The sequence below is a fragment of the Triturus cristatus genome, chromosome 6 (assembly GCF_964204655.1).
Source record: "Triturus cristatus chromosome 6, aTriCri1.1, whole genome shotgun sequence".
Lineage (NCBI taxonomy): Eukaryota > Metazoa > Chordata > Amphibia > Caudata > Salamandridae > Triturus > Triturus cristatus.
The window spans coordinates 1,828,056,497-1,828,083,688 of NC_140589.1; the positions used below are offsets into that span (position 1 = coordinate 1,828,056,497).

The following is a 27,192-nucleotide window of genomic DNA, read 5'->3' on the forward strand; positions in this document are numbered from 1 at the left end:
CATTTACATAGCTTACACTTCTATTGGCCTATTGTAAGGTTCATGTTGCTGGAGAGTAAGTTACCAAACTCAAATTTTATACCACAGAGTGAGCCTCAACATAGATTAACCGTGGGAGGCTATTGCTTGAATAGTGGTACAACTACTTAGAAAGTGAACAAAATAAATGGTGGCACCTTAAAAGTTAGAGGCTTTCTTGATAAGCCAGTAATTGATTTTGAGGACTGGTCATAGTCTTTCTGCTACTGTTTACCTCAGCACTTGGGGCATTCATAGAAAACTTAATCGCCAGATATTCAAACTGTATCAAATTTTTTTTATGGCTGTGGTTAGTTATGAATATTATATACTTTTATATTTTTGATACACTGGCATACATTGTGGTTAGTGCAGTTGATCTTAAGTTTTTGCTTCTGGCAAAAGAGTCAGAAAAGGCCTGTGAGGGAGAATGATGTGCACTGTCCATGTTTGTGAATAGAATAATGAATGAATGAGGAGAATTCTAAAGCGCAACAGTTACAGGGAGAGTGCCCAAGTGCTATGACATACGGCCAATACAAGGTATCCCACGCTCTACAGCTTAAACAGATGAGTTTTCAGATGCCTGCGGAATTATTTCTTCTCAGGGATGCATCTGAGATGAAGAGGGAGCTTGTTCCACTACTTGGCTGCAAGAATTGAGCAGGGAAATCTGCCACATTTCTTCTGTTTGGTGAAGGGGATAGTTACAACCATGCGGACTGTAAACGTAGATCTCTTTTTGGACAGTATTAAACCATCTTATTAGACAGGTATTTGGGTCCTGTCCAATAAAAGGCGGCATGTGCCACCGTCAGTGCTTTGAACCAGATCCTCTTTTTAACTGGTAAGCAGTGGAGTAGTTGGTTATGGTAGTGGGAGATGGAGGCATGCTTGTGAAGTTTAAACAAAAGACGAATTGCCATTTTCTGCACCATCTGCAGTCGATGGATTAGAACGTCTGGGGCTTGAGGTATAGAATTTTCACATAGTCCAGTCTAGCAAGGATTAATGCCTGGACTACAGTTTTCTGGATTTCCCATTGTAGGATGTTTAAAAATGTTCTTAACATTCTCAATATCCAACAGGAGATTTTAAGCACTGATGAGATCTGGGATCTGAAGGATAAGTTTGTGTCAGTGAGCACCCCATGATCCTTAACTACCTCCGTGGGTGGGATTGGCGAGGTGGAACTCGCTGGCCAAGCTCCTAACCAGCCAGGCCGGGGATTGGCACCAAACACCATGACCTCTGTTTTCTCCGGGTTACATTGGAGCATGTTGGACTTTAACCACTCCATTCCTGCTACTATGCAGGCTGCAAATTTTGACCTAGATTCTGTCTGTTATTGTCATAGGTTAGCAGTAGCTGGGCGTCAACTGCACATGCCACCACCTGGATACCGTATGCCAGTGGCGTCATGTGGATATTAAATAGCATGGGGCTCAGTGCCGAGCCCGTAGGCAGTCCACTTAAGTATCTTTTATGTTTGTGTTGTCTGCTAAGAATAGGTTGGCTGTAGATCTGCAATCCTCCGTGACCATGACCTATTTTTGCAGAGTTGTCATGATGTAAACTTTGAAAGAGCTTGGCTACCCCAACACCTCTCACTGCTGCACAGTGTTCCTCACAGAATGGCAAGTCAATTGAATTGAATGCTGAGTTGATATTGAAAAAGGGCCAAGTCTTTCCTAAGGATATACTTCATTACTTACAAGTAGGCATGTATTCTCCAGTATTGGGGTATCTTTCATAGATTCACATGATTGAATCATTCCCCGTCGTCGAAGTGGGAGTCCCACAGTACATAAAAAACAGTAAGTAATGACTTTAACATTAAAGTTAATAGAGAAAAAACATTCACTTTAATATCTCATCCTAGTCATTAGAAATGGTCCAAACTCCTGCCAATCAGGCAACAGCACCCTCTCGAACCCTCTCCACAGAAGCTCCAGGCTCTCAGATTTTCTACCGCACTTCGTGTGAAGGGAGTCTCCCTGAGCTCTGCTCAGTACTTTCTCTTTGGCCTACTGAATATTTTCTCATCAGCATGTTTTCTGTAAAAAGATCTCACTTCAGGCATTGTGACTCTTGTCAGAAACTCAGACTTCATTCAGATGACGCCCACAAGAAGTGTATCTACTGCCTTCATCCTGATCATCAGGTGACAGACGGTAACATTTGCATAACATTTTCTCAAAAGACTTTGCGAGATAGAGAAGGACGTCTTCTTTTGTGGCTACAGAAGTTGAGAACTAAGGATAATCCTCTGTCTGGTGAGAAAAGTGATTCCTCCTTCAAAACTACTGCTTCAAAAAAGATGGCAAGTGATGCGGATCTGATGTCTCTTAAGGCTGTTAAGGTGCTAAAGAAACATCACCACACCACACCTTAAAATCTGATAACCCGTCTTCCTCTTCTAAAATGGTGCCAGCTTCTCATAAGGGTCAATTTATGCCCTCTGCTCCTTCTAAAGCCTCTTCAAAATTGAAGCCAACGTCCAGGTCTCTACTGGAGACGGTTCTGTCACCTCAAAATCCATCGACGACTCCCTCGTCGACGTAAGCTTCCGTCTCCATAACTACGTCGACTTTTTCTTCACCTCAGTCCAAGCTCATCATGTCATCATCCTCTTCTCTGTCGACTATAGTCTCTGTAAGTGTGAGACCATCTACGTTGACAGCAGCATCGTCTTCAACGTCGACGAAGAAAAAAGGTCTTCTGTTAAAGGAATTTACAACGCATCTTTCATCACCGCTGCGGCTGTCGGCGGCCTTGAAGAACAAAAATCTTGTCGACGGCAGCCTCGTCGACACAGCCGAAGACTACGGACACCGACCTCCGTCGGCGATCTTCGTTGACGTCAAGACTGTCGATGAAAAATGAGTCATCGATGGTTGGTTTGACGTCGTCGTTGGTCCCGTCGACTATTTTGCCCGCATCTCAAAAATATACTTCTGATTCTGCATCAATGATGACGAAAACTGCCTATGACACTATTTTGTCAGCTATAGTTCCTCACTCTAGGAGAAGAGCTTTACCTATCCACACTTCAAGTAAGGTATCGCCCTTCCCCCTGAAGAACATTTTGATTATGAAGATGAGGAGGATGATTCAGAGGATGATGGTATGTTTGGTGTGGCTCGCAGTCCTTCAGACCTTCGTATAAAGTGCCAGGACGATGAGGATGAGGAGTATGTTTACTATCCAACCAAGATCGACAAATAGAACAAATCATTCAAATGCCTGTTTCCCTAGTATCAAATCTGCAACATATGGTGGAAGATTACTACCGCAGAGTCCCTCCTTCAGGACCGGCGTCTTCAGTTCCTCAAACTCCTATCACACAGCCTTCCTTGGTAATTAGATCTCCTCCTATTTCTCCACCACCTGTTGCAACACAACCACAGGATCAGGAGAATCATACCACTGATGATGAGAGAGAGGAGGGTGAACTAGACGAGGTATCACTACCAAACGACTAACAAATTCAAACATCATCTCCCTCCACTCTGCCTCCGATAGATTTGCTACCCGAAGATATAGGAGGTTTGCATACCCTTATGGAGAGCGCGGCAAAGAGGTTTCAGCTTCCCTTGGTGACTAAACAAGCTGATTGTTTTCTTTACGAATTCAAGGAACAGTCCAAAAATATAATACGCTCAATCCTCATAGTGGATTTTATATGGCAGGAAGGCTTAAAAGTAAAGAGAACACCAGCCTCAATTCCAGTAGTCTTACCTAAATTGGAGAAAAAGTATAAGGTTCCAGAAAATGTGCCTGCTTTCCTTATAGGACAACCTAAGCCGGATTCGGTAATTTCACAAGATGCTCAACGTCGTGCCAGAAATCCTGCTTCTCCTCTTTCTGCCCCTCCTGTTAGGGATGGAAGGCGACTTGACTCTATTGGTAAAAAGTTCTCCACCATGGCAGCAACCACTGTTAGAGCAGGCAACTCTCTTGCCATTTTGGGCAGGTATGACTGCCAAATATGGTCAGACATTTCTCCTTTTATTGAAATGTTGCCTGAGGATTCGAAAGCTGAGGCGAGGAGAATTCTTCAGGATGGAAAAAGAATCTCTGCTGAGATTGACTGCGCTGTGGATGTTTCATCAACAGGTTTCTGTCATTTGGCAGGGGCGGCAGTCCTGAGACGTCAGGGCTGGTTAAGAGCTACTTCTTTAAGGCAAGAAGTTCAGTCCTAATTCATTGATATGCCTTACGATGGTGAATCCCTCTTTGGTCACCACATTGACGAAGCCCTTCAAACTATTAAAAAGGATACAGACACTGCAAAGGCTCCAGGCACACTGCAATTCAAGAAGCATCCCTTTCATGGAGCCAAAGGTCGTGGCTCATCTTCCATTCGGGGAGGTCATAGTCAATACAAGCAGTACCATCTGTATCAAGGTCAATCTCGATATTCATCATCGCAATATCAGGAGTCATACAAACAACCTCCTGCCGCTTCCTAAAAAGCACTATATAGGCAAGACTGAAGAACACTAAAAAACAGTGACAGAATGCCCAGTTCCGGCCACGGTTCCCAGCAACCCTACCAAAATTGGTGGAAGAATTTCCTGTTTTCTCCCCGAATGGTCTGCAATAACAACAGACAGATGGGTTTTAGATATTGTTTCAAACGGTCACACTTTCGAATTTCAAACTACCCACCCCGAGGTCCAACTCCCTCTCATCTAAAAGAACTGTTATCTCAGATAAAGATAATGTTGGTCAAAGGAGCCATCGAAGTGGTACCAGTATACAGCGAGGAACAGGATAGGCAGCACACCTACGGCAGGCAGGAATTCATATCTTCCCTTATCTGGCTGATTGTCTCATAAAAGCAAAATCCTTGCCAGTGGCAAACAATCATATTTAGAGATGTCTCTTTCTCTTCCAGTCCTTGGGTCTCTCCATCAACCTTCCAAAGTCTCAGCTAATTATCTTAGGAGTAAGGACTTTTTTTAGGAGCAACCTTAGACACTCACCAGGCCTAGGCCTTCGCCTCGCAGGAAAGGCAAGAGAAGATTCACAAACTGGCTGCTCTACTCCTTGTAAAAAAAAGTACACTTCAGTTCGAAAGCACAAATCTCTTCTGGGGATGTTGTCGTCCTGCATTCCCCTCATTCCCAACTGCCGCTTGTGGATGAGTCCTTTGCAAGAGGAGCTAGACAATTTGTGGCTACAAATCTCAGGGACCTTCGAGGATATTATAAAAATAACAGCTCAAATGGAGGTGCTTCAGTGGTGGACCCACATCTCGAACGTAGCCGCTGGCCAGTCGTTCCTGGTAGATCCCCTGAATTACATAATTACAGCCGATGCATCCCTCGAGGGGTGGGGAGCACATCTGGAAGGGCTGAGAGTCAAGGGTAAATGGGACTGCTAGCAACGGTCCTTGCACATCAATCTGTTGGAGTTGAAAGCAATACTCCTGGCCCTGAAATTTTTTCTCTCAAAAATGTCCGGAGCATGTATTAATTTGGACAGACAATACAAGTATGCATTATCTAAACAAACAAGGAGGAACAAGATCAGCTACGCTATCGGACCAGTAAATTTGGTATTGGGCAATTCAGTACCAGATAACGTTAACAGCTGAACATGTTCCAGGAGTGGCCAATATCCTGGCAGATTCCTTGAGCAGGTCAATTACAGCCAACCACGAATGGGAACTCCACCAACCAACGCTGGATCGCATCTTTCTGTTGTGGGGCAAACCAAGGGTAGACCTATTTGTGACCAGTCTGAACTGCAAATGGCGATTCTTTGCCAGCTGGCTACCCCAACAGGGATCGTGTTGGAATTCGTTTTTGATAAATTGGTCAAAGATTTATGCTTACGCTTTTCCTCCGATTCCTTTAATCCCAAGAGTGCTACGGAAGATGAGGAAGAAACCTTGCCGAATACTACTCATAGCACCCACCCAGGTGGCCTCGCCAGTTCTGGTTCACAGAGCTTCTCCTTTTATAGGAGTGCAAACCCAGGTTGTTTCGTCTTATACAGAACTTGCTAACTACGAATCACTGCCAAGTCTGTCATCTGGACCCAACATCGCTACGATTGTCGGCTTGGCTCCTGAGCACTATGAGTTCGCCTACCTAATCATCGCTGCCGATTGTCGGGAAGTATTTGCAAATGCTATAGCGCCATCCACTATAAAAACTTACAGGCTTAAATGGAAGAGATTCTGCCATTGGTGTGCAAGTTCTGAAGTACATCCTATTCAATCTCTGCCAGGACAATTACTGCCTTTCTTCCTGCAGCTAGCTAAATCTGGTCTCTCTCTTTCGTCCATTAAGGTTTTCTTTGCCGCAATCTCCTGATTTCAGCGGTGTAATGGGTCACAGTCGCTTTGTTCTTCAAGAATTATAAAAACATATTCCTAAAGGATTGTTTCGAATGTTCACTCCAATTAGGCGTCAACCTCCGCCTTGGCATCTCAACATTGTATTGGCACAACTTATGAAGAGTCCATTTGAGCCCATTCATAGAGCAGACCTCAAATACATTACAGGGAAAACGTCTCTTCTACTGGCTCTGATGTCAGCCAGACGAGTAAGCGACATACATGCTTTCACTTTTCGTCATCCTTTTCTTCAATTCACGAGGGTCTCCGTTATTCTTCGTACCAATCCTACCTTCATCCCTAAGGTCCCATCGGATTTTCATTTAAATTAACCAGTCATATTGAAAACTTTCTTCCCAAATCCGCAAACACCAGCGGAAATATCTTTACATTACTTTGATTTAAAGAGGTGCATACAATTCTACTTACAAAAGACAACCAGCATCCGCAAGACTGATCCGCTTTTTCTGGCTTACGGTGAAATGAGAAAGGAATATCCAGTTACTAACCAAACAATAGTGCGTTGGATATCATCAGCTATACAGTTTTGCCATCAGCAAGCAGGCAAACCTTTATCTTCGACAGTGAAAGCTCACTCTACGAGAGCTGTCTCCTCTTCGACGGCTCTCTTTGCCGGTGTGCCTATACAGCAGATCTGCAGAGCAGCAACCTGGTCCAGCAGGCACACTTTTACTAGGCATTGCTGTCTGGAAGCTACTAGCAATGCGGACACAGCCGTGGGGCAGACGGTTCTCCGTAATCTTTTTCAATCAGGTGAGCCTCTCTCCTTCCCACCTTCCTATATGTACTAACTATTGCTTTTATTTTCATTGAAATTTGAATTGTTTATTGTATCATGTATACATGGTTATGTACATTTGTATATTTAAATACGTTATGCAGGCGAACGTCTATGTATGTCTGTGTGTGTGTGTATGTGTATATATGTATGTATATATGTAGAACGAAAGGTTGCCCTCTGAGGAAAGGCACACACCCGGGAAGTAAAGTCCTCCTTCGTGAGGACAGCAGCTAAGCCAGCCTCCACCTCCAACCAAGCGCCAAACATGTTTCGGACATAAGTCCTTGATCACTGGCAATAGAGGACAGACAACAGCAAGTAGTGGAAAGTGCCTCTTTATTTGATAAAGTCCCGCCCCAGTGGGCGTTGAGGTCTCGCTTGTAGGCGTGTGCAGTGTTGCACCCTGGTTATCGTAGTCCCACTGTAAATGTATCCATGTTGGTGCTCCTGGACGCCCTCCATTAAAACAATATTCACCCCAGTGGGTTTGGTAAAAGAAAAAGGCTGCCTCCTCTGCCTTTAGCAAAAGTCACTCACATTTGGGTACAACCCGTTCCAGTCAGGTCTCTGAATCAGCAACCCTGGATCCGCTGTATTTGCGGCGGGGCCCTTCCACGACCGAGCAGGCCGCTTAAACATGTAGAACGAAAGATTGCCCTTTGAGGAAAGGCACACACCCGGGAAGTAAAGTCCTCCTTCGTGAGGACAGCAGCTAAGCCAGCCTCCACCTCCAACCAAGCGCCAAACATGTTTCGGACGCAAGTCCTTGATCACTGGCAATAGAGGACAGACAACAGCAAGTAGTGGAAAGTGCCTCTTTATTTGATAAAGTCCCGCCCCAGTGGGCGTTGAGGTCTCGCTTGTAGGCGTGTGCAGTGTTGCACCCTGGTTATCGTAGTCCCACTGTAAATGTATCCATGTTGGTGCTCCTGGACGCCCTCCATTAAAACAATATTCACCCCAGTGGGTTTGGTAAAAGAAAAAGGCTGCCTCCTCTGCCTTTAGCAAAAGTCACTCACATTTGGGTACAACCCGTTCCAGTCAGGTCTCTGAATCAGCAACCCTGGATCCGCTGTATTTGCGGCGGCGGGGCCCTTCCGCGACCGAGCAGGCCGCTTAAACATGTAGAACGAAAGGTTGCCCTCTGAGGAAAGGCACACACCCGGGAAGTAAAGTCCTCCTTCGTGAGGACAGCAGCTAAGCCAGCTGTTGTCTGTCCTCTATTGCCAGTGATCAAGGACTTACGTCCGAAACATGTTTGGCGCTTGGTTGGAGGTGGAGGCTGGCTTAGCTGCTGTCCTCACGAAGGAGGACTTTACTTCCCGGGTGTGTGCCTTTCCTCAGAGGGCAACCTTTCGTTCTACATGTTTAAGCGGCCTGCTCGGTCGCGGAAGGGCCCCGCCGCAAATACAGCGGATCCAGGGTTGCTGATTCAGAGACCTGACTGGAACGGGTTGTACCCAAATGTGAGTGACTTTTGCTAAAGGCAGAGGAGGCAGCCTTTTTCTTTTACCAAACCCACTGGGGTGAATATTGTTTTAATGGAGGGCGTCCAGGAGCACCAACATGGATAAATTTACAGTGGGACTACGATAACCAGGGTGCAACACTGCACACGCCTACAAGCGAGACCTCAACGCCCACTGGGGCGGGACTTTATCAAATAAAGAGGCACTTTCCACTACTTGCTGTTGTCTGTCCTCTATTGCCAGTGATCAAGGACTTATGTCCGAAACATGTTTGGCGCTTGGTTGGAGGTGGAGGCTGGCTTAGCTGCTGTCCTCAGGAAGGAGGACTTTACTTCCCGGGTGTGTGCCTTTCCTCAGAGGGCAACCTTTCGTTCTACATGTATGTGTATATATATATATATATATATATATATATATATATATATATATATATATATATATATATATTAGTTGGGATTCAACTTCTTTCCATGTACACGTTTACATACGTTTTCTTACAGCATGCCTTATATCAGCATACATTCCTATAATACTACTGCTACCTATTCCGTTTCAAGCTTGTGAATCTATGAAACATACCCCAATACTGGGGAAGAAAATAAGTTACCTATAAACTGTGGTTCTCCAGTAGTGGTATCTTTCATAGATTCACATGCGACCCACCCTCCTCCCCATAGAGACCCCTGGATTTATTTTTATATATTTATATTGCACTTGTGCTCGAAAATCTGAGAGCCTGGAGCCTCTGTGGAGAGGGTTCTAGAGGGTGCTGTCGCCTGATTGGCTGGAGTTTGGACCATTCTTAATGACGAGAACGAGATATTAAAGTGAATGTTTTTTCTCTATTAACTTTAATGTTAAAGGCATTACTTACTGCTTTTTATGTATAGTGGTACTCCCACTTCGACGACAGGGAATGATTCATGCATGTGAATCTATTAAAGATATCATTACAGGAGAACCACAGTTTAAAGGTAAGTACCTTATTTTCATCACTGTGTGACTTCTCAATCTAACCTGAACAGGGAAAATGGTCCTAACCTCAACAGGGAAAATGGTCATGTTAGAATCTAACACACAAAAGGTGATGGAAGGTATGCTTGCAATAAGTCTAACCCACTGGCAATCGCTCGGGTAGGGTTATAAACTAGTGTGCTTTTTCCCCACACCCTAGTTTGGACCCAGCCATATGCAAATCAGTCTTAAACCTGGTCCAGTAGGAATAGTATTAGCCCGACTGTCAGGCCAGATCATCCCTGAACTAGAACACACAACACCCAAGGCCTGTTTCACCCTGATTAGGGCTTGTCAGTTGGGTATAGCTTGGTTCCAGTGGTGCAGTGAGCACGGTACACCCATCTGGGCATACCGTTGCCACTTAGGGTGTTGCATCAAACACACAGAAGGCGATGGGAGGAATACTTGCAATAAGCCTAACCACTGACAAACACACGAGGTAGCATTCCATTCCATTGTTCTTTTTCACACCATGCCTTCTCAGTTTGGACCCAGCCATATGTAAATTAGTCTCGACCCTGCACCAGTAGGAACAGCCTGTTTAGAACTACTAGGCCAGTGTTAGACCTGTCAGCCCTTTGGGTGGTCCCTCCTCATCATTATTTATTTTGTCCCACTTTTGCCTCAAACCCTGTTAGTATTTTTTCCTTTTTGGGAACCACCAGACTTTTTAGTATTGATGCAGATTCAGGGAGCCATTTTATCTACCCCTGGAACTTCTGTCTGAGGGCCTGGAGCACAAAATGGTGGCCACCGGTGACATCATCAGAACCCACTGGAACCTACTAGAACCTTCTGCAACATTCTGGAACCCTGTGACCGTTGGAGGCGGTTTGGAATGTTGGGAAGCTAAGCCAGAGTTGACAGTTGGAGCTGGCAGTTGGCACCTGACTGGTGAAGAGAGAGCAGCAGAAACCTGAAGGAGGAAGGAGTGAGGCAGCAGGGGTGGAAACTTGTGCCTGGAGTGGGGTCCATAAACCCACCCTTGATACTAGTCCCTACTGACTGAGCCCAGCCTGGAGCCCTGTGTGGGAGAAAGCAAGAAAAACCATCTTAAGGACCTGGACAGCAGGAACAGGCCTTAAAAGTAAAGAACAGCAAGTACCTGACCTGGTTACTGGTAACTACCTGAAGTCCGACGTCGAGAAGCCTAGAGACCTGGAGCCCGAGGTGGAGAAGCGGCGCTGACTGGAAAGCAGACGTCGTACCCGGAGCCGCCATAGGTCGAGAGAGGGCGCCGACGGAGGTCGTGGAGAGTACCAGAGGTCGAGGAGGAAGTCACCCGAGGTCGAGTGTGCGGCGTCGACGGGGGAGTGAAGTCCGCCCTCCGGAGTCGCCGGAGACCGAGGTGAAGCGTGCCGGAGGTCGGGAGTGGAGATCGCACTCCGGAGTCGCCGGAACCTGAAGAGAATCGTGCCGGAGGTCGGGAGTGGAGGTCGCACTCCGGAGTCGCCGGAACCTGAAGGAAGGAGCACCGGAGGTCGGGAGTGGAGATCGCACTCCGGAGCCGCCGGAAGTCGACATCGAGCCAAGACTGCCCGACGTCATTGAACCGGAGCCGACACCGACCCGAGGCCGCCGACATCGAACCGGAACCGCATACCGGCGTCGTCAAGAACTGACATTGCGCCGAGGCCGCCGACATCGAACTGGAACCGCCTCACGGCGTCGACACGACTCCAGCGGCGTCGGAGCTTCATAAAAAGGGCAGTAAGTGGAGTAGAGGGCGCCTAAGGCCCTGTGGAGCCCTGAGAGACTATCCTAGAGGTTAGAGAGGTGCTGGAACCAGCTTGATTGTGCCAGGGGTGAGCTGAGACTAATACAGAGGGGTTGTGTAGTGTGGGAGAGCCAGATCTCTAGATTCCCCCTTGATCTACCTCAGTTTAGGCCTCAGCCTTGTCCAAGCCAGGGAGTATACCCCTCAGGCCATCCATCTAACCACAAGCTGTGACTGGGCCAATTCAGCCCATAGTAATTTAAATGTGATCTGATTTTACAAATGTCATTGTTGGCTGATATTATTTATTGAGGGTACTGTATTTATTGTATTTATCTAAGTTATTCCTGTGATGTATTTATTGTCCTGAGCTAACTTATTCCTGCACAGTATTTATTGCCTCGCAGTATTTATTTGACCTGAACCTATTTATCGCACCTGTAAAGTGTTACTATTTATTTGACCTGCACTTTTTAAGAAAAAGCCTTGTGTACTGTGATTGTATTATTATTTATTTAATCAGCAACTAAGAGAAAAGAAGATAAAGAGATATATTTTCAGTATAATTTTTAAGGTGTAGTGTCGTTTTTGGAACGGATGCACGCATGGTTATTGTGTGGGTATGACGTATGCTTAGCACGGTGCCTGATCCCTGACCACTCGAGCCAAGCTACCACAGTGTATGTCTGGGAAGACCCCATTACCACCACCCTTCCGGTGTGGGAGTGGGGTTTTTCTAACATAATTGGTGTTCAGCGGCGGGATTGAGCTGTGCCTACGTATACTCGACAATAACCGTGGGTAGTCCATAGGCCTACACCTGGAGTTTTCTCAAAGCGGCCTTCCTAATTGTGAGTTTTTGTTTTTCCAAATTTACTCTGGTGGTGGGAGGAGGTATTATATAAGGTACCCCCCTGCATAGCTTCTGCAAATAACTGTCCTCTGACCTGAGTGGGCAAGATGGAGTTTGTACTGGAGAATTTAGAAACGTACACTGTGGCCCAACTCAGGGAGTTTTGTCAGCGGGAGGGGGTGTATTGTCCCCCAGGAGCAAAGAAGGGTGCACTCCAAACCAGCTTAAGGGCTTGGGGGGAGGCACGACGAGAAAGCAAGGCTGAGGAGGAGGACAGGGATAGAGAGCCCGACAGTGAGGGAGCTGCTTTGTACCAACCTGAGGTGGGGAACCTAGTAGCGGGGCCCAGAACCATTTCCAGGAAGGGCAGCACTGTCTCTAGCGGTGGCTTATCTGAAGTAGAGTTAACTGACCGGAGGGAGAAAAGACAGCTCACATGGGACTTAGCAAGGCTGGAGAAAGAGAAGGAGGAACAGAGGATGGCTCATGAGCTGAGGTTAAGGGAGATAGATCTCCAGATCCTACGAGCCGGGGCACACCCTACTCCTAATGGTGGCAGCGAAGAAAGAGAGTTCACCAGGGAACCCAAACCCTATTTGCCGAAAGACATAGTGGCTAGCTATGGTGTGGGTGACGATATCGCCAAGTGGCTAGCGGCCTATGAGGTCTCGTTAAGGGCCCATGGGGTTCCAGAGAAGTACTGGGGAGGGAGATTGTACAAGTACATGCCTCCAGCTGGTAGGGATGCATTATTGGCCCTAGAGGAGGATGAGCAGACCCACTACCCCACCATGAAGGTGGCGCTCATAAGAAAGTTTGGACTAACACCCGAAAAGTACAGACAGAAGTTCCGGGGTAGTCACAAACTGGGCACACAGAATTGGGTGGAGTTCCTGGACTATGCAAAGAAGGCACTAGAAGGTTGGATTCAGGGCAGTGAAGTGAGGAACTACGAGGGGTTGTTTGATTTAGTACTGAAGGAACACCTGCTCGAAAAATGTTTCCCTGAACTGCGTCAACACCTGGTGGATAGCAAGCTGACCAATCCCCGGAAGCTTGCTGAGGAGGCGGACATTTGGGCTAGTACCCGGGTGTCCACAAGGGGGACTCGAGGGGATACTAAAAAGGCCGGACAGGGCGCCCCCCAGAAGAAAGAGGGAGGGGAAAAGAAAAAGGAGTTCTCCAAAGGCCCCCAAAATAATTTCCAAGGTAAGGGAACAGGATTCACCCCTAGGGCTAACCCACCCAGAAACCCTAATCCTGGCCAGAGTCAGCAGCCAAGGGTTGTCCATTGCTTCGAGTGCGGTGGCGTTGGACACTATAAGGGAGATGCGAAGTGCCCAAAACGACCACCCCCTCCCATTGGAGGAAAGACCCCCGGAGTAGCTAGTGTAGTGCTCGGGGAGGAGATGCCCTTAATTAAGGGAAGGGAGTGGGCGGGTGTCACTTTAGTGTCCCTGGGAGAACGGGAGATGGTTCCTAAGATCCAGGTGCCCGCAAATACCGTAAAGTATGGGCAGTGGGTCACCATCAACGGCCAAAGAGGGGAGGCTCTGAGAGACACAGGAGCCAGTATGACTATGGTGCGTAGCCAACTGGTGTCTCCAGAGCAGGTAATTCCCGATGTACTCCACCCAGCCGCGATGGCTGACGGCAGAACAGGCCACTATCCAGTGGCCGAGGTTCCCTTTGAATGGGAGGGGGTTGCAGGTTCACTTCGAGTTGCCGTAAGCCCTGCCGTGCCGGTTGATTGTCTGCTGGGGAATGACATGGAGCACAATGCTTGGAAGGAGGTGGAATACCGTACTCGTACTGAGATGCTGGGTACACCTGACTGGGCCTGTGTGAGCACAAGGTCCGCGACTACCCGGAGAGGGAGTTCGTTTCGGCTGGAGCCTGGAACAAAGGCCCAGCCAGCTGCCAGTCAAGGGAAGAACCGAGGACAGGAGGAGCCTGCCTCGGCGTCCGCCCCCCGTAGGACGGATAGGCCACCGGAGGTGGTGGACCAGGAGTCTGCGGTGGGGGATGTCACCAAACTGGAGGACCTACCCATCCCGGCCGAGTGGCACGTGGAGGGAGGCCCGACCAGGGAGGAATTCTGCCAGGGCCAGAGGGAGTGCCCTACCCTTGAGGGGCTGAGGCGTCAGGCCAAAGCCCAGGCAGCAGGGAACGTTGAAGGGAACTACAGTGTTTACTGGGAGGATGGCCTCCTCTACAGTGAACCCAAGGCACCCCTACATGGATCGTCACGAGCCTTGGTAGTCCCTCAACGTTATCGAGCCTTCCTTCTGGAGTTGGCTCACGAGATCCCCTTGGCAGGACACCTGGGGCAAGACAAGACCTTCGCCCGTCTTGTCCCACACTTTTATTGGCCTCAAATGAAAGTGTCGTCCGACACCTACTGCCGGACATGTGTGTCTTGCCAAGCCAGTGGGAAAACAGGGGTGAAGCTGAAAGCTCCCCTGGAACCACTTCCTGTCGTTAGCACCCCCTTTGAAAGGGTGGGCATCAACATTGTGGGTCCATTAGATCCGCCTACTACAGCTGGTCACAGGTTTATCCTGGTTCTGGTGGATCATGCCACACGGTACCCAGAGGCAATACCTCTGAGGACCATAACAGCACCTGTTGTGGCTAGGGCCCTGATGGGAATCTTTACCCGAGTGGGTTTTCCCAAGGAAGTTGTGTCCGACAGGGGGACCAACTTCATGTCAGCGTACATGCGGGCCATGTGGAAGGAGTGTGGAGTGACCTACCGGTTCACAACTCCTTACCACCCCCAGACCAATGGTCTGGTGGAGAGGTTTAACAAAACCTTGAAAGGCATGATCAGAAGTCTGCCTGAAAGCCTGCGGAGGAAATGGGACGTCCTCCTACCCGGTCTACTGTTTTCTTACAGGGAAGTGCCACAGAAGGGAGTGGGCTTCAGCCCCTTCGAGCTTTTGTACGGGCACCCTGTACGTGGACCTCTCAACCTGGTGAGAGACGGATGGGAGAGAACTCCCAGGAAGCTTCCCCAGGGCATGGTGAGCTACATGCTGGCCTTCCGGAGCCAAATGGCTAAGTTGTGGAAGCAAGCTTCTGACAACTTGGAAGCCAGCCAAGCAGTAATGAAGGCGTGGTATGACCACAACGCTCACCCGGTGGAGTTGGAGCCTGGCCAGAAGGTGTGGGTGATCGAACCGGGAGAGCTTAGCGCCCTCCAGGATCGCTGGTCAGGACCCTTTGAGGTGTTGGAGAAGAAGGGTAAGGCTACCTACTTGGTGGATCTTAAAACCCCTCGTCAGCCCCTACGGGTGCTGCATGCCAACCGCCTCAAACCCCACCACGAGAGGCCCGAAGTCATCTTGATGATGGTGACTGACGGAGCGGAGGACGCGGAAAGCGAGCCTCTCCCCGATTTGTTTGCGTCTCAAGAGAAGGATGGTTCGGTGGAGGGAGTGATTCTCTCCCCATCTCTAACTCCTGAACAGCAGGAGGACTGCCGCCAGGTCCTGGGGCAGTACTCTTCGTTGTTCTCCCTTGTTCCGGGTAGGACTCGCCTGTGCGTCCATGATGTGGACACAGGAGACAGCCCACCTGTGAAGTCCAAGATCTACCGGATGTCAGACAAGGTGAAGGCCAGCATTCACAGTGAAGTCACTAAGATGCTGGAGCTAGGAGTGATCGAACCTTCCAGCAGCCCCTGGTCCAGTCCGGTGGTGTTAGTACCAAAAGCTGCACCACCGGGTGCCCAACCGGAACTGAGGTTCTGTGTGGACTACCGGGGACTGAATTCAGTAACCAAAACTGATGCTCATCCGATCCCTAGGGCGGATGAATTGATTGACCGGCTGGGAGCTGCCCAATATCTGAGTACCTTTGACCTTACTTCTGGGTACTGGCAGATCTCTTTGACTGATGGAGCAAGGGAAAGGTCAGCCTTCTCCACGCCCAATGGCCACTACCAGTTCTGTGTGATGCCCTTTGGGCTCAAGAACGCACCTGCCACGTTTCAGCGTCTGGTAAACCAGATCCTCACCGGAATGGAGAGTTTCTCTGCTGCTTATCTGGATGACATAGCCGTCTTCAGTAACAGCTGGGAGGATCACTTGCATCACCTGCAAGCTGTTCTCCAGGCCCTGAGACAAGCTGCATTGACGATCAAGGCCAGCAAGTGCCAGATCGGGCCGGGGTCGGTAGTGTACCTTGGACACTTGGTGGGTAGGGGAGCGGTGCAACCCCTCCAGGCGAAGATCGAGGCCATCATGGCCTGGGAACCCCCCAAGACACAGACTGAGGTCCGAGCTTTTCTGGGCCTGACGGGATACTACCGCCGCTTCGTGAAGGGGTACGGTACCATCGTAGCCCCCCTCACGGAGCTCACGTCCAAGAAACAACCTCGACGGGTAGTCTGGACGGAGGCTTGTCAGCAGGCCTTTGTGAAGCTGAAGCAAGCCATGTGCGAGGCCCCGGTCTTAAGGGCCCCAGACTTTTCCAAGAAGTTCATTGTCCAGACAGATGCATCAGAACATGGCATTGGGGCAGTATTATCGCAACTCAATGAAGAGGGTCTGGATCAACCCGTGGTCTTCCTATCCCGGAGACTACTTCCCAGGGAACAGAAGTGGAGTGCAATAGAGTGTGAAGCCTTTGCAGTGGTATGGGCTCTGAAGAAGTTGCGGCCATACCCGTTTGGCTCGCACTTCCTAGTTCAGACCGACCACAGACCCCTTCGTTGGCTGATGCAGATGAAGGGGGAGAATCCCAAGTTGTTGAGGTGGTCTATCTCCCTACAGGGAATGGACTTTCAGGTGGAACATCGGCCTGGAGTGGACCACGCCAATGCAGACGGTCTCTCAAGGTATTTCCGCCTTAGTGATGAGAACTCCCAAGGGGTTGGGTAGCTCTCCCCACTTTCAGCTGGGGGGGACGCGTGTTAGACCTGTCAGCCCTTTGGGTGGTCCCTCCTCATCATTATTTATTTTGTCCCACTTTTGCCTCAAACCCTGTTAGTATTTTTTCCTTTTTGGGAACCACCAGACTTTTTAGTATTGATGCAGATTCAGGGAGCCATTTTATCTACCCCTGGAACTTCTGTCTGAGGGCCTGGAGCACAAAATGGTGGCCACCGGTGACATCATCAGAACCCACTGGAACCTACTAGAACCTTCTGCAACATTCTGGAACCCTGTGACCGTTGGAGGCGGTTTGGAATGTTGGGAAGCTAAGCCAGAGTTGACAGTTGGAGCTGGCAGTTGGCACCTGACTGGTGATGAGAGAGCAGCAGAAACCTGAAGGAGGAAGGAGTGAGGCAGCAGGGGTGGAAACTTGTGCCTGGAGTGGGGTCCATAAACCCACCCTTGATACTAGTCCCTACTGACTGAGCCCAGCCTGGAGCCCTGTGTGGGAGAAAGCAAGAAAAACCATCTTAAGGACCTGGACAGCAGGAACAGGCCTTAAAAGTAAAGAACAGCAAGTACCTGACCTGGTTACTGGTAACTACCTGAAGTCCGACGTCGAGAAGCCTAGAGACCTGGAGCCCGAGGTGGAGAAGCGGCGCTGACTGGAAAGCAGACGTCGTACCCGGAGCCGCCAGAGGTCGAGAGAGGGCGCCGACGGAGGTCGTGGGGAGTACCAGAGGTCGAGGAGGAAGTCACCCGAGCTCGAGTGTGCGGCGTCGACGGGGGAGTGAAGTCCGCCCTCCGGAGTCGCCGGAGACCGAGGTGAAGCATGCCGGAGGTCGGGAGTGGAGATCGCCCTCCGGAGTCGCCGGAACCTGAAGAGAATCGTGCCGGAGGTCGGGAGTGGAGGTCGCACTCCGGAGTCGCCGGAACCTGAAGGAAGGAGCACCGGAGGTCGGGAGTGGAGATCGCACTCCGGAGCCGCCGGAAGTCGACATCGAGCCAAGGCCGCCCGACGTCATCGAACCGGAGCCGCCCGAAGTCGACATCGAGCCAAGACTGCCCGACGTCATTGAACCGGAGCCGACACCGACCCGAGGCCGCCGACATCGAACCGGAACCGCATACCGGCGTCGTCAAGAACTGACATTGCGCCGAGGCCGCCGACATCGAACCGGAACCGCCTCACGGCGTCGACACGACTCCAGCAGCGTCGGAGCTTCATAAAAAGGGCAGTAAGTGGAGTAGAGGGCGCCTAAGGCCCTGTGGAGCCCTGAGAGACTATCCTAGAGGTTAGAGAGGTGCTGGAACCAGCTTGATTGTGCCAGGGGTGAGCTGAGACTAATACAGAGGGGTTGTGTAGTGTGGGAGAGCCAGATCTCTAGATTCCCCCTTGATCTACCTCAGTTTAGGCCTCAGCCTTGTCCAAGCCAGGGAGTATACCCCTCAGGCCATCCATCTAACCACAGTCTGTGACTGGGCCAAATCAGCCCATAGTAATTTAAATGTGATCTGATTTTACAAATGTCATTGTTGGCTGATATTATTTATTGAGGGTACTGTATTTATTGTATTTATCTAAGTTATTCCTGTGATGTATTTATTGTCCTGAGCTAACTTATTCCTGCACAGTATTTATTGCCTCACAGTATTTATTTGACCTGAACCTATTTGTCGCACCTGTAAAGTGTTACTATTTATTTGACCTGCACTTTTTAAGAAAAAGCCTTGTGTACTGTGATTGTATTATTATTTATTTAATCAGCAACTAAGAGAAAAGAAGATAAAGAGATATATTTTCAGTATAATTTTTAAGGTGTAGTGTCGTTTTTGGAACGGATGCACGCATGGTTATTGTGTGGGTATGACGTATGCTTAGCACGGTGCCTGATCCCTGACCACTCGAGCCAAGCTACCACAGTGTATGTCTGGGAAGACCCCATTACCACCACCCTTCCGGTGTGGGAGTGGGGTTTTTCTAACAGCCAGGTCCTACCTGAACAGAAGCAACCCATGACTGGTTTCGCCGTGATTGATGCTCATCAGTCAGGTGTATCTTGGTCGCTAAAGAACGATGGGATGGAATGCTACCCGAGCGATTACCAGTGGTTAGACTTTTTTTTTTTGATAAGCAAGTTTTTATTTTCTTGAAAAGAACAAGAATCAGAAAGCATATACAACAAACCGATTGAATTGGCATCAAAATGACATATCACGGAATCAGTAACAATCAGTAGCAAGACCCCTCTCCCCCAACCTCCCGCCCCCGTCACCCGCACTACCCCCCCCCCCCCCCCCCCCCCCCCTAGAACAGGCCTCCTAGCCATTTCCCCCACACTCTGCGAAACTTTTTGGGGCAACCCCAAGCAGTATACAACGTCCGTTCCTGTGCGGCGAACCAGTCCACACCTCTTCTCCATTTAGCACCTTTGGGTGGGTCCGTCTGCTTCCAGGCGGCTGCGATATCTCTTTTAGCCACCACCAGAGCAGTAGTTAGGAAATATTTTTCATTGCGGGATCCATCCAACCCATCCGTTTTTCCCAGTAAAGCCAACTTAGGGTCATGGGGAAGCTCCCATCCCAGGACCTCAGTTAATTCAAGTTCAATCTCGGCCCAATAGTTCCCCAGGCGCGGGCAAGTCCAGACCATATGGAAGAAGTCCGCCGGATCTACCCCACCGCGGGCGCATGACGCGTCCGGAGAAAGGCCCGCGCGATATAGGCGTTCCGGGGTCAGATAGGCGACATGGAGGTACTAAAGCTGGATGAGCCGCAGTCTAGCCGAAGTGGTAATCGTCCTGGGTGCCATAAGGGCGTCCCTCCAATCAGCTTCGTCCAGTGGTCCCACCCAGGTCTCCCACCGCTGCCTCAGTCCGTCCCAATCCACCGGGGTGTTATTGACCAGGGACCGATAAATGCGGTGGATTCCTCTCCTCCCAAGACACCCCAGCATCACCTGAGCCTCAGGCGGGCTATGGTCGGGAATCCGTGAGTCTAGAGGGACGTGAGATTGGACCGCATGGCGCAGTTGAAGATATTTATAGAATTGCGAAGGGTGTAAAGAGAACTGTTTCTGGAGCTCCTGGAAGGAACACATGTGGCTCCCCCGCCACACGTCACCCAAGCGAGAGATGCCCAGAAGATCCCATGCTCGAAAACCTGCAAGCCCCGTTACCTCCCGCAGCCATGTACCATGCCAAAGTGGTGTAACTAGGGTCAGCGTCCTCGACCAGCGGGTGTGCCGTAAGGCGGCGCGCCATGCCAAAAAGAGGGTCCGCTTAACATCCGGGAGCGACAGGGGGATCGCCGCCCCGTAGAGCATGTTATGAATAGAAGAGAACCCAGTGAGCTGCACCTCTAGCCTATAGGCCGGATCGTCCCACCCGCCTGAGAACCAATACTGAACCACCAGAAGCCGAGTTGCAAGATAATAAAGATTAGTCATGCTCAGGCCTCCATCATATGAAGAAATCCGGCATCGGTCCAGGGCTAGACGGGGCCTACCGCCACCCCAAAGAAATTTAGTCGCAATTTTGTCCAAGTCCCGGAACCAAGAGCGGGAGAAGGAGCAGGGCGTGTTCTGTAGCATGTATAGGAACTTGGGGAGGATCATCATTTTATAAAGTGCAATCCTCCCCAATGGATTCAGTGGGAGCGACTGCCACTTTACCATGTCTGATCTGGTCTTATTGACCACGGGGGCCACATTGAGAGCCCAGCAGAGCTCCGCAAGAAGGGTGATCCAGATCCCTAAATACTTAAAGGAGAGTCTCTGGAGGGGAATATCAGACTGCCAGTCGAAACACTCCCTAGACGGGTGCAACGGGACCAGGACAGATTTCCTGGGGTTTAGGTGGAGACCAGATGCCTGACCGAACCGGCGAAGAATTTGGCGAACATGAGGACCCGAAACAGCCGGATCCGAGAGATAGAGAAGGACATCGTCCGCGTACAGAGCAATCTTATCAGGGACCATACCCGGCCAATCCCACCCACGGAGAGTAGGGTCCGAACGGATCAGCACCGCCAGGGGCTCCATTGCCAGGGCGAAGAGGAGGGGCGAGAGCGGGCAGCCCTGCCGCGCCCCCCGCTCTATGGAAAACGGGCGGGATAGAGCCCCATTCACCAACACTCGGGCTCGTGGATCCGCATACAGGACACGGACCATGGCGCGAAACTGAGGGCCAAAACCCATTCGCTCCAAGATCTCTCCGAGATAGTCCCACCCCACCGAATCAAAGGCCTTTTCAAAATCGACCAGCAGAAGGGCCAGATAAGGAGAAAGGCGCTCCCGGTGGGCCAGGGCGAGATGCAGGCGCCGCAAGCAGTGTCTGGTCCCTCGGTCCGGTATAAATCCACATTGATCCAGGTGGACCAGTGAGACAAGATGCGGGCGCAGCCGTTGCGCAAGGATGGTAGCGTATATATTAAGCTCGGTATTGATGAGAGATATCGGCCGATAATCCGAGCAGGACTGTGATGGGGGTTGCGTTTTGGGAAGGACGACTATTGTGGCCGTATCCGTTTCTGGCGGGAACGAGCCCTTCTCCACCACCTCAGCATAGAGATCCAGAAGCCTCGGGGCAAGGGCCTCACGGTAGTGGGCATAATATTCCTGTGGGAAGCAGTCTGGTCCCGGGGTCTTCCCGGACGCAATTTCTTGCAGCGTAATGGGCGAGTCAAGGGTCTCACAAGCCTCCCGTCCCAGTCGCCCAAGGTCCGCCGTGGTCGCCCCCATCATCTCCGCAAGGGAGATCCCCGGCGCCCGAGCCCGGTATAGTTGGGAGTAGTACTCCGCAAAGGTCTGTGCCACTGCTACGGAGACTGTGTGGGTCTCGCCTGTGGAGTCCACAATGGCAGGAATAATCCGGCTTGCCCGGGGGTAGGTGGCCAGCCGATAGAGGAGCGTACCGTTCATGTCCCCCCACCCGTAAACCCGGGCCACTGAGGAGCGCCAAAGAGTCTTCGCCGCCTCCATAGAGTGCATGCGTATCTCGTCCCGCAGAAAGGCCAGCCGCCGCGCCCGCGTGACGTCCTTCAACGCCTCCTGGTCCCGCTCAAGTTCCAAGGCCTGTGCTTCGCAAGCCGTGAGCTGTTGGATTAGTCTTTGGCGCTGCTGTTGCATGTGTCCCTTTGCAGCCCCCCTAATAGTCACCTTGCCGGCCTCACAAAGGGTGGCCGAGGAAGAGACAGAACCTACATTATGAAGGTAATAATTAGTAATCTCCTCTCCCACCTTTTTCCGAAAGTCCTTGTCTTGAAGGAACCAAGCGTTCAGACGCCACATCGGGCGGGCTGAGAAGGGAGGCGGGCCAAGAGCGAGGAGCACTGGCGAGTGGTCCGAAAGGCCTCTCTGAAGAATGCGGGCGTCTTGAACACCTGTGCACTCGGTGGACTGGACGAAAATTAGGTCAATCCGGGCGTGTGAATGGTGTGCCGCCGAGGTGTGGGTATACTGGCGAGCATGTGGGTGCCAAACCCTCCAGACGTCGCACAGGCCCTGGGCTTCGGCCCAGCTCGACAGCTGCTTCGCGCGAGCGGCTCTGGTGGGAGAGATCGAGCCTGTCGAGTCCAGACGGGGCATGTAAACAGCGTTAAAGCCCCCCCCCCTAGAACGAGCGAGCCCCCTGGAAGTGCTGGAAGTAGATCCGCGGTGTAGGAAAGGGCAGTCTGCAACAGGGACGGCGCCGCATAGAGGGAAAGCAAGGAGAGTGGTCGCCCCTCGAGAGTGCCACAAACTGCAACGGCCATTCCCTGGGAGTCTAAATGCACCTGGGCCAGTACAAAGGGAAAGGACCGTCTGATCAGGATAGCCACCCCCCCGGGAGCCCCTAGCAAAACCTGAGTGTCACACCCTATTGTACCCGTACCGGGCAAGAAAGGGACATTTATTGACAAGAAGGTGGGTCTCCTGAAGGAGGAGCACGTCGATCACCATACGCTGTGCATATTTGATGACTGCCATGCGTTTGAAACGTTCCAAAAGACCATTTACATTCCAGGACAATACGCGCATGGCGGCCTTAGGAATGGGTGCGTCAGCCATAGTTGTATTCGGGGGCACGCCGAACAAGAGATCTCGCCTTCCAGAGTGGCGGGGTGCGTCCCTCCGTCCGCAAGACACTCCATAAGCTAAGAGGAGCGAGCGTGGAGCAAAATACGACATTGCCCTAGCATGCCTTGGAAGCAGATGCCATTGTGAGAGACACATCCCTTTCGAGAAACGCGGTTGACCCCGGAGTCAAACGCCAGGAGGGCCGGGGAGCGCGCAGAGAGGGGCCGCCCGTTGGGCACGGCACCCACACCGGATCCGAGGGGGGCGCAGGTGCGTGGTCTCCCCGGAGGGAGAGACAGCGGGAAAGCGGACCGGAGATCAGGTCAAAAGTGTCATGATGCCTTGGAACAACAACAATAAGGAGTTTACCCTCCACCAACAAAATCCCTCCTAGAAGGAAAAAACAACCCCAAACCAACCCCGACCCCCCACCCTATACTTCGAAAACAGAAGCATCTGTCGCCCTAACGATGTGTAACAACAACCAAGCTAAAACGCTCGGGCCTGAGCACATAGTGGACCCCCCAGTAGATCGGAGCAAGACTAATTCACCTGCCCTGGCCGAGAGCTGCGAGTGTAGTGGATCACTGAGGCCCAGTCTCTAGCCCTGTCAGCCTGGTAAGCAAATCCCGCCCCCCCCCCGACAAAACCACATACAGTAAAGGGAAATCAAATGACAGGACTGCGGGAGAGGTCCGAGAGGTACATTTGTGCGACTGGCTGGGCTGCGGAACCCGCCCGAATGGGGAACTCGGCCTGCCGCCCGGTAGCGGCGGGGCTGGTATGTGCAGCTGAGGCGGCAGATGAGGCCCCAGACGCCCGGCGTGGCCGTCCCATGGAGCGCGTGACGATCACCTCACCCTCTGCGCGCCTCCGGGGCAGTGTGCGTCGCCGTCGACGGGTTCTTGACGGCCGGGGCACTTCCCGCCCTCCTCGTCCGCCCGCCGGTGATCCTTGTCCAGATCGATGCAAGGGGCGTTCCTCTGTTAGCCAGGTCCAGGCTGCTCGTGGCGTGTCGAAAAATATTGCCTTGTGTTGGAAAATGACTCGGAGGCGGGCCGGGAACTGAAGTTGGTATTGGAGGCCCAGAGCTCGCATCTTCTGCTTCACCTCCGTGTAGGATCGCCTTAGCTCTTGGACCTCCCGGGTGTAGTCATGGAAAATCATTATATTATGATTTTGATAAGTGAGAGTTTCTGTGCGCCTGGCCTCGCGTAGAATCGAGTCTCTGTCCCTGAAATTAAGGATCTTTAAGATGAAGGGACCGGGGGGCGCTCCCGGAGGCCTGGGAGCCAAGGAACGATGGGCCCTCTCCACCACAAACCAGGCCGACAGGCTCTCCGCCGGCATCCAGGACTTAAACCAGCGCTCCAGAAAGTCATCTGCACGGCCCGACTCAGCCCCCTCCGGGAATCCCACGAGGCGGAGATTACTACGCCGGGCTCGGTTTTCTGCATCCTCGGCCCGGCGGTGCAGTTCCTTAGAGTGGGTGGTCAGTTCTCGCACTTGGTCCTGCAGCTGGCGGATATCGTCCTCGGCTGTTGATATTCTCGATGCGGGCGGTGGCGTTACGCAAGTCCTGCCGGAGAAGGGCAACATCGACCCTGACCTCCCCCACCATTCCCTCCAGGGAGGAGCGGGACGCATTGATGGCCTGCAAAATGGCAGCCAGGTCTGTGTTAGGGGCCGAGGCCGCCTCTTCGGTGGGGCCCGTCCCTTTCTCGGAGGTCGTGAATTGGTCCATCTTGGTTTGGGTGGCTGCGGGTGTCGGCCTGGAAGCCCTGTCCTTACCCATGGTGGCCGCACCTCGGTCAATGGGGGACGTCAAAGCCGGCCAGTGAGCAATGCGGGCAGCCCCCGGTGACTCCACGAGGGCCGGGGAGGCGGACGGCAGGAGGGAGGACGCACGGTCAGGGCACCCCGCCCGCCTGGAGGGCCAATTGCCGCAAGCACCGCAGGTCACTTCCCTGCGTGCTGCCCGATATGGCAGCCGATTATCCCTCAGGGTCCGCCACCGATCCGTAGCCCGCCGGTATCCAGGGTGGTGCGCCGCCTCCCGCCGTACAACACAGCCGTTGCTAGATCTTCACAGCCCCCATTGAAGGCATGGGGCCCAATCAGCCATACAGACGCCCACGCACTCCAAGAAGGACCTCGGGACACAGGCGAGTGCATTCGTCCTCGTCTTAGACCCCTCCCGGTGGGTCCCCCACCACCAAGGCCTGCTCTCAGCCCGAGGCTGCGGTCGCCAAGTTCAGTTCCGATTCCCCCCCCAGGGATCTTGATATCTTCACCTCCGACAATGTAGGTCCCGTCGCCGAGGAGGGGGGGGAGAAAGGAAGCCGCATACACCCTCTGACCGCCGGCCCGCGGCCTGATCGTCAAAGGCGGCCCCGCGCCGCTCAATCGCCCCCAGCAGGCCGCATGGAACCAGGTCCGGAAGCAGCAACGTAGGCAGGGGGGGAAGGAGGGGAGCCGGCCCCCGACCGTCGACACTCCCTACCACTCCCAGGTCCCCGCGACAGCTCTGGCAGCCTCGCTGGTGCGCCTCCCCAGCGCCGCACTCACCGTCAGTCTTCCAGCGCAATTCGGCCCCCCGGGGCCAGCTCCGCACCCCCACAGCACCGCAGGCAGACACCCAGTGGGAACACCTTTCTTCTTGTGGGGGGGGGCCCGCAGCGGCCCGCAGCGGCAGAAGAAACGCCTCTTCTAGGTCGCAGGCGTCCCCGGGCTTGAATACCTCGAGGGCGCCGCGGGCTCAAGTGGCAGCCCGCCCGGGTCTCAGCACCGGGATCGCTGCCTCCTCCCACCGGCCCGCCTCCGAGTCATCAGGCTGTGCTCCGGGCAGGCAGAATCGTCTCAAATTAGAGTCCTGGGTCGCGGGGCAGGTCCGCACCCCAGGGCGCCCAGAAGGAATCGGCCAGGGCAGCTCAGTGTGGATCAGGGAGGATTTTCGGGATCCGGCGCCCGGAGCTTCACCGCGAAGCGGCCATGCAGGTCCGGTGCCACCTAGCGCTCATTCCAGTGGTTAGACTTATTGCAAATATTCCTCCCATCACCTTTTGTGGGTTTCATGTTAAAATCCAGTCATGGATTAATTTGCCCAATATTTTTTTTAATGTGTGAATAAGTGATATCTCGGAGGGAACAGTAATTAGCGGGGAGATTACAATCATGCTTCTTATTTATTGATATGATTTCTTTCTCCTTTCAGGATAAGGTATTCAATTCTTAATTTATTCTAAAAAAAATTAGCCAGTGTCCAAAATGTTTCTTGCGCCACCGAAATCCTCTACCGGCACCGCAAGCTGTGCCAACTGCCTTCAATTCTAGCATCAGATCTGCCTGCAAGTTGTGGCAACTGGTGCACCTTTAGAGTGGTTGTGCATAATTGCTTACCTTGCTTATGGCAGAGTGAATCAAGCAATCCCACTATTATTTCAGTGTGTCTCGGGGGTCTATGGGCTTTTACTCCAAAAACAGTTAAGGAAAAAACCCGAACCCATTGGTGACTGAAATTATAATAAAGACATAAATGGACGAAGAAGCCAGAGGTTCTGAATAGGCAATAATTAAATATTAGTGTGATTGTGGTGTGCTCAGTAAGGCATATTGTGCCCTGGTTTTATTAGTGGTTACTTAGCCCAATGTTGTTCTTAAATATTTGTTGCTAATCAGTGGATTTTTAAGCCAAGTTTTCCTCAAAGTTGGCTTGATATTTACACATATTGCTGGCAGTTACAATCGGTTTCAGACAGCTTATGTTCTGTCTAAATCTAAATAACATCCTTCTTCATTCCATTTTTCCATGCCCCTTCCAAATAGTTTCTAAGAACCTGTGGAAAATTGAAATCTTAATCATCCTACAGCCTCTTTAGGCAGTGCTGCTCCTCAATTACATAGAACTCACAGGATCATAGAGCAAATTAGTTACACAAATATTGCACACTCTGGCCAGAGACAGCTGTAGTGATATTAGAACAGTTTTCTAATATAGATTATTTAATTCCTTCATATAAGTTTTGA

General features: G+C 51.4%; 1 protein-coding gene and 1 pseudogene across 9 annotated transcripts in view; one reads left to right on the forward strand and one right to left on the reverse strand.

The window, feature by feature from the left end:
- Positions 1–27,192, forward strand: part of DNMT3A (DNA methyltransferase 3 alpha) — a 1,939,932-nt gene that overhangs the window by 371,078 nt on the left and 1,541,662 nt on the right. The window lies entirely within an intron of this gene.
- The window catches only part of LOC146822117 (uncharacterized), a 52,080-nt pseudogene continuing 27,657 nt past the window's right edge, over positions 2,770–27,192 (reverse strand).